Source organism: Podarcis raffonei, chromosome 2 (genome assembly GCF_027172205.1).
Source record: "Podarcis raffonei isolate rPodRaf1 chromosome 2, rPodRaf1.pri, whole genome shotgun sequence".
Taxonomy (NCBI): Eukaryota; Metazoa; Chordata; class Lepidosauria; order Squamata; family Lacertidae; genus Podarcis; species Podarcis raffonei.
This window is the reverse complement of record NC_070603.1, coordinates 126,671,724-126,679,220: the sequence shown is the minus strand read 5'-3', so window position 1 is coordinate 126,679,220 and position 7,497 is coordinate 126,671,724. Positions and strand designations below refer to the sequence as shown.

Genomic DNA, 7,497 nt, shown 5'->3' with positions numbered 1-7,497 from the left:
TGTGTCTTAATCTTAACTAAACAAAGGAAAGCTGGAAGACAGCCCAGAGTCCTGGAAGATAAGACGGTGGAAAGAAATAGGGCTGTCTGAGGAGGGACTGCACGGAAAACAATTGATGGACAACAAGAAGAGCAAAATGTTCATATTGCATGTTAATTTACATATAGATCTGTTAAATACAATGAAAGTTGCATACCAGTGGCTGTCAAGATAAGATGCAGCATTAAGATTGGGATGATATTGGGAATAAATAAGAGAGAGAAAAGTAGGAACAAGAAACAAACAAACAAATTCTCCTGGCCAGCCAGAACATGGTTTTATTTTTTGTATTATAATGTGGCAAGATTTGGTATTGTATCAATTGGAGAAATATTAATGAAAAGTTAATAATAAAAAACTTTGGAGAATTAGAGGAAACATGACAAACAGAAGTAGAAGGAGGAGGAGGGAGAGGAGTAAAGGGACAAAAAAGAGGACATTGGGATGGATCTGAAAGTGCTCTTGTGGAACATAAATGGACTTAAGAATAAAACCAAAAGATACCAAATAACATAAATCTTATTAAAATTGGACATTATATATTTGCAGGAAACATATAGAAAAAGCCAAAAAAAGGGAAGTGGTTTTGTATATTAACCCCAAATTAGATTTCAAACAAATATTCAGGGATGGGGAAGGCAGAATAGGGGTGGAGGTCAAATTAGCAGAGAACAATGGATGGAGGCTGGACCAGGAAACGGGTCCACTTTCCGGAAGAAATCACAGAATCACAGCGTCAGAAGGGCCCCCAGGGGCCATCTAGTCCAACCCCCTGCAAGGCAGGGATCGCAGCAAACGCCCAAGAGCGAACCAGGCGGACGTGGAATTGGGAAGATTGGGGGCAAGTTGTATCTCCACTCCCCAAAGATTCAGCCCCTTTCCCAGACTTCAGACTGGCCGAATTGGAATGGGCCCCTAAGGGACATCTAGTCCCCCTTGCAATGCAGACCAACTCCCCCCCCCCACCTCCCTTCATAACCCTGATCTCCACTTCTTCCTGCCAGGACCCATTCCGGGGGGGGGGGCTCATTCTGCAGTGGCTTCTTGGGATCCCAAGCACCACTCTTCTGTTTTGGCTTGGGGGGCTTTGCCCTCCCAGTATCTCCGGAGGACTTATTTTTTTGGGTGGGGGGAGAGAAAGAGGGAGGTCTGTATGTGTGGGGTCAGACTATCAAGGAAAGTAGCAAAACACCAAGCCAGCAAGTTATGGAAACCCCGGAGCTGCCCTGATGGAACCTGCAACATTGCAAATGAATCCTAAATGCTCCCCAAAGACCACCCAGCCCCACCCCTTGCAAGGGTCTCCTGCCTCCTACCGCGCCCCCTATCCTGCTCCCCTCCCTCCCTCCATGGCTACTGCTCTCTCCCAAACCCACGTGGGTAACCAGGCAGCTGGCTCAATCCACCCACTTCCGGGTGCTCTCTCCCCCTCGCCCAATCGCCTCGCGAGGGGAAGCCGCTGTGGAGAAAGGGGAGAGGCCATGTTGGGTCAGGGCAGCCGGTCCTCCCATGTTTGGAGCGGGAGGAAGGACCCGCGGCCATCTTGAATGAGGGCAATTCTGTGCCTGTCTGTTATACACACATACATATATACATCTGTCTATCATCTATCTACAGTGAGGGGGGAAAGTATTTGATCCCCTGCTAAATTTGCCGTTTGCCCTCTGACGAAGAAATGACCAGATCAAAATTTTAATCGTAGGTTTATTGTAGCTGTGCAAGAGAGAATAACAACAGGAAAACCCCCAGAAACCCCCCTCACTGTATATGTTTACACACACACACACACACACCTGGCTCTCGTTTGGAGGAAGAGTGAGAGACGGAGGCTCTTTACTTCTAGAATGGCATTTCCACGGCACCTCCTTTCCTCCCAGGAGCTCCTCCTTCCACAACCCTGCGAGGCTGGCCGCTTGCCTTTCACCCCCTTTCCAGCACTGCGTTGTTTAGTGTGGCAGCACCTGCCCTTTGGAACTCCCCGCCTCTTGCCACAAAGCACTTGCCTTTGCTAGACTCTTTTCAGGCACCTGCTAAAGGCATTCTTGTTTAGCATGCATACCCAGATGCTTAGGAAGCTGAAGTAATTTTAATCTCTTTTAATGTTTTAGCTTTTCTATGTTTTAAAGTAGGGTTGTTAATTTTTCTTGATTTTACTGCTGTGGTGGTGTTTTGTTTTTTGTATTGGTAAACAGCTTTGCAGGTTTTTAAAATTTTTTTTTAATGAAATAAATAAACAATAAATGGAAATAAAACAACACAAGCCAAAACACAATGCATCCTGCAGATTTAAGCATCTGTCCACAGTGGCCTACTTGTTATCAGAGGCCCGGAATCCACAATCCTTTGTAAGAAAATATGAAATAAAGTCAAAACATTTTTGCAGGCAAAAAAATAGAGGTCAATATTGGGGAGGTGACAAAAACTTTTCCACACCAGGTACCCCCTGACCTTGTTATGCCACTACCCGGGGTGCAGGGAGGGGGCGTGGGGGTCCCTGCTCAGATCATGCCTGATGGGGAGAGACCCCCAAGTCAGGGAGCAGAGGGTCCTCCTTTGTCCTCTCTGCCAAGCCAGGGAGGGGCCAGTTCGCAGGAGTGAAGAAAGACAGTCAGGTTACCCTAAAAACCCTAAAACTCTTTGTGAATCCCCCCCCCCGCCAGGCCTCCAAGCCTCGCCTCAGGCACTCTCAAACTGCACTCTCAAAGCTTTTTTCTCTCTCTAAGGCTAAAAGCATTAGCTAAGCATATTGCTCTTGCTGTAACAAAAAGACTGAGACGAAGGTGGAGAACAGAGTCCTTTGCTTCTCAAAGCCTTGTTAAAAGCAGATTGCAACTTTCTTTCTGGGAACTATGCCAGAACAGGAGAATGAAACATATCTGAACACTCTGAAACCCCCTTTGGTTTCTCACCCCCTTTTCCTGGGAACAGTCCAAAATAGTCCCAAGACAGGAGCTTTCTGTTCATGCTCAGGAGACATGGGGCAGAACTTTTCCGAAGGAGGAGAAAGGGGAGGGAACTGGAAGGGGAATAGATGCTCTGTGCAAATGGCTGTGAACTCGTGCTTGTTTGTGAGTTATCACACTTGCTCCTTCTACCAGTTCATGGATGGTAGAAATAAAGCTTTTTCTCCCAAACTATTCCTTGAGTGTCTGTTGACTCCCATTTTCCCTTTCCCGGGCGCAAGATTTTTCCCACCCGAGGGCAAAGCCTCATAAGGCCACAGGAGGACTGCAGCTGTTCTTCCTTGGGATCCAGATGCTGCCTATGTTACGATATTGAAGCAATGCTGCTGCAAAGTCCTAGCTTGAAAAGTAAACATGATGGGAATGTTGGGACTGTCCGTGGGAAACAGAGGGACAGTCAATTCACAGTGCGAAGCACCGGAATTAGCTCAGAGTGTAATATGAGCTCTTCCATTTGTTCCTGTCCAGGAAGTACAGGAAGTGTTTGTCTCTACACTGCTGGAGTTTGAAGAGAGCAGTCATGTTTTTTGTAACGCTGCAAAGACAGAAATAAAGGCATGTAAATACGTTTCTGTCTATCTCTTTCCCCTGCCGGGGGGGGGCAGGAAAAAGGGTGTGTGTTCTTTTCATGTTTGAGAAGAATCACCTATCGAGACCTCGCCTGCGCTTGCTGGGGAATGCAGCCAGGGAGGTCAACAGGGAATCAAGCCGGGTGCCTGGGACTGTTGCCAGTTTCTCCTGATATGGGCTTGAATTTCCCGACACTTTTGGGGGGAGGGGGCTTTGGGTCAAGAAAATAAACCCCCTTCAGAGGGAGGGAAATGTCACATTTGTGAACAGAGATGAGAACATTCCCACATGGGGAGGGGGACAGGGAGAAGAAAATCCCTTCTGCATCTGCATCTGCAAAGCCGGACCACTTCCTGTGTCCCAGATGCAACAACACATGTCTCTCCCCTATTCAGGCTAAACAAGTAGACGAACTAATGTGAAAGCAAATTTCAGAACTACCCTCAGGAAATGCTAAAGCAAGGATAAAAGACTCCTTCTCCCGTAACAAAAGAGGGCAGACTACCGAAAACTTTCTTTGAACTGACTGACAATATGGACTTGATTGACATTTGGAGAACTAAAAACCCCCTAGGTAGAGAAGGGACGTTTTTCGCTGAAGCCAAAATGACATGGACTAGAATTGACCAAATATGGATAACTAGAGGACTGGCACCTAAGATAAAAAAGGTGGAAATCTGTCCAAAAACCTGCTCCGACCATAATGCTGTAAGGATGGAAATGAAACTAACACCTATCGGTTCCTTCAGATGGAAGATGAATGACACCTTGTTAAGAGATCAAGAGATTGTGAGGAAGGCCCAAAAGACTTTGAGAGACTACTTTGAGGTAAATTTGAAAACTACGGTGGAAAAAAGAGTAATCTGGGACGCAAGTAAAGCGGTTATGAGAGGGTTCTTGATTCAACAGAATGCAATAAAGAAGAGATCTCAAAATGAGAAAAAAGAAAAAAAATTGGAGAAAATAAAAGAAGGAGAAAAGAAGCTAAGATCGAAACCAAAGTCACAAGAGATTCTGAGAGAAATTAAGCTATATCAAGTACAATACATGAAATTGATTAACCAGGAAGTGGAGTGGAAAATTAAACAAATGAGACAAAAGACTTTTCAGTCAGCTAATAAATATGGAAAATTATTAGCGTGGCAGTTGAAAAAAAGACAGAAGTTAAATACGATTATGAACCTTGAGATTGAAGGGGAAAATATACAGAACCCGATGGAGATTAGAAAGTGTTTCCAGAGATATTTTAAACAACTTTATACGCAAGGGCCACAGAAAGAGACTGATATAGATCAATTTTTAAGAACTAATGGATTACAAAAAATATCTCAAGAAAATAAGACAATATTAAACTATAAAATTACAGAACATGAGATTGAAGGTGCCATTCAGAATATGCAACTGGGCAAATCTCCAGGGCCGGACGGGCTAACCTCCAAGTATTACAGGACTTTGAAAGACTACTTAATTCATCCATTAAAGGAGGTTTGTAACGAGATTATGGAGGGGAAGAAGGCGCCGGAGTCGTGGAAAGAAGCATTCATCACATTGATACCGAAGACAGAATCTGAAAAGACACAACTAAAGAACTACCGTCCCATCTCCCTCTTAAATGTGGATTACAAAATTTTTGCAGATATTTTAGCTAACAGATTAAAAAAAAGTGTTAGTGGAAGTAATACATAAGGATCAGGCAGGCTTTCTACCAGGCAGACATCTGTCTGATAACACAAGGAATATAATTGATATTTTGGAGCTGTTGCAAATGAATATTAATACAAAAGCAGTATTAATTTTTATTGATGCGGAGAAGGCCTTTGATAATATTTCTTGGAATTTTATGAAGAAAAATCTTAAAGGGATGGGAGTGGGACAGGGGTTCGAGAATGGTATAGAAGCAATTTATTCAGAACAAAAAGCAAAATTGATAGTAAATAATGTGGTGACAGAAGAATTCAAGATAGAAAAAGGAACACGTCAGGGCTGCCCTATCTCTCCATTACTATTTATTTCGGTCCTGGAGGTGCTGTTGAGCATGATTAGAAGGGATCGGTTCATTAAAGGAATTCAGGTCGGAGCTAAACAATATAAATTGAAGGCTTTTGCAGATGACCTGGTTTTGACATTACAGGAGCCTGAATCTAGTACGAAAAGGGTTTTAGAACTGATTCAAGAATTTGGTCATGTGGCAGGATTTAGATTAAATAAGCTAAAAACTAAGGTTTTGGAGAAGAATTTAACATCAACGGAAAAAGAAAGGTTTCAGAATGAAACAGGTTTAATTGTGGTTAAGAAAGTGAAATACCTAGGGATTAACATGACTGCGAAAAATCTGAATCTATTTAAAGATAATTATGAGAAATGTTGGTCAGAGGTTAAAAAAGATTTAGAAATTTGGTCTAAATTGAAGCTTTCCTTGTTGGGTCGAATTGCAGCTATAAAGATGAATGTATTGCCAAAAATGTTATTTTTGTTTCAAACCTTGCAGATTGTGGACAAGATGGATTGTTTCAAGAAGTGGCAGAGAGATATTTCTAAATTTGTCTGGCAGGGCAAAAAGCCCAGAATAAAATTTAAAATATTAACCGATGCAAAGGAAAGAGGTGGATTTGCCCTGCCAGACCTTAAACTTTACTATTAATCAGCAGCATTCTGCTGGTTGAAAGACTGGCTGCTTCTTGAGAATACAGACATTTTGGACCTAGAAGGTTGTAACAACGTTTTTGGGTGGCATGCATATTTGTGGTACGACAAGGTTAAGGCACATAAAGCATTTAAAAACCATATTGTCAGGAAAGCATTGTTTAATGTCCGGATAAGATACAAAGACTTATTGGAAAACAAAACCCCAAGGTGGTTGTCGCCAATGGAAGCTAAGGCTCAGAAAAAGCTCAATATGGAGGCCAAATGGCCGAAATATTGGGAAATATTGGAACAAGAAGGTGACAAATTGAAGTTGCAGAGTTTTGAGAAACTAAAAGATAAAGTGCGAGACTGGCTTCATTATTATCAAATAAGAGAGGCCTATAATTTGGATAAAAAAATTGGCTTCCAGGTGGAAAAATCAAAACTGGAAATAGAATTGCTAGAACCAAAAACTAAGATATTGTCAAGAATGTATAGCTTGCTGTTAAAATGGAATACACAGGATGAAACGGTCAAATCAGCTATGATTAAATGGGTGCAGGATATAGGTCATAACATTATGTTTGCTGACTGGGAACAGTTGTGGACCACCGGTATGAAGTTTATGGCATGCAATGCCTTAAAGGAGAATATTATGAAAATGATTTATAGGTGGTACATGACCCCAGTCAAGCTTGCAAAAATTTATCACCTGCCTGATAATAAATGTTGGAAATGTAAAGAAACTGAGGGAACATTCTTTCATCTTTTGGATCCCTTCCAGTCGGGGTTCCCTTCCAGTCGGGGTTCAGGCCTCATCATGGGACTGAAACTGCCTTGGTCGCACTGGTTGATGATCTCCGGCGGGCTAGAGACAAAGGTGAGAGCTGTTTCCTAGTTCTGCTGGATCTCTCAGCGGCGTTTGATACCATCGACCATAACATCCTTCTGGACCGTCTTGAGGGGCTGGGAGCTGGTGGCACTGTCATACAGTGGTTCCGCTCCTTCCTCCTGGGCCGTGTTCAGAAAGTGGTGGTGGGGGATGAGTGTTCAGACCCCTGGGCTCTCACTTGTGGGGTGCCTCAGGGTTCTGTCCTCTCCCCCATGCTTTTCAACATTTACATGCAGCCGCTGGGAGAGATCATCAGGAGGTTTGGGCTGGGTGTTCATCAGTATGCGGATGATACCCAGCTCTACCTCTCTTTTAAATCAGAACCAGTGAGGGCGGTGAAGGTCCTGTGTGAGTGTCTGGAGGCGGTTGGAGGATGGATGGCGGCTAACAGATTGAGGTTGAATCCTG

At 43.5% G+C, this 7,497-nt stretch overlaps 3 protein-coding genes across 3 annotated transcripts in view; 1 reads left to right on the top strand and 2 right to left on the bottom strand.

Annotated features, from left to right (window-relative positions):
• LOC128409540 (zinc finger protein 883-like) overlaps window positions 1-7,497 on the bottom strand; it is a 346,762-nt gene that overhangs the window by 173,733 nt on the left and 165,532 nt on the right. The gene's annotated exons all lie outside the window — the stretch shown is intronic.
• LOC128409534 (zinc finger protein 345-like) overlaps window positions 1-7,497 on the top strand; it is a 143,433-nt gene that overhangs the window by 27,835 nt on the left and 108,101 nt on the right. The window lies entirely within an intron of this gene.
• The window catches only part of LOC128409528 (zinc finger protein 883-like), a 451,816-nt gene that overhangs the window by 399,874 nt on the left and 44,445 nt on the right, over window positions 1-7,497 (bottom strand). The gene's annotated exons all lie outside the window — the stretch shown is intronic.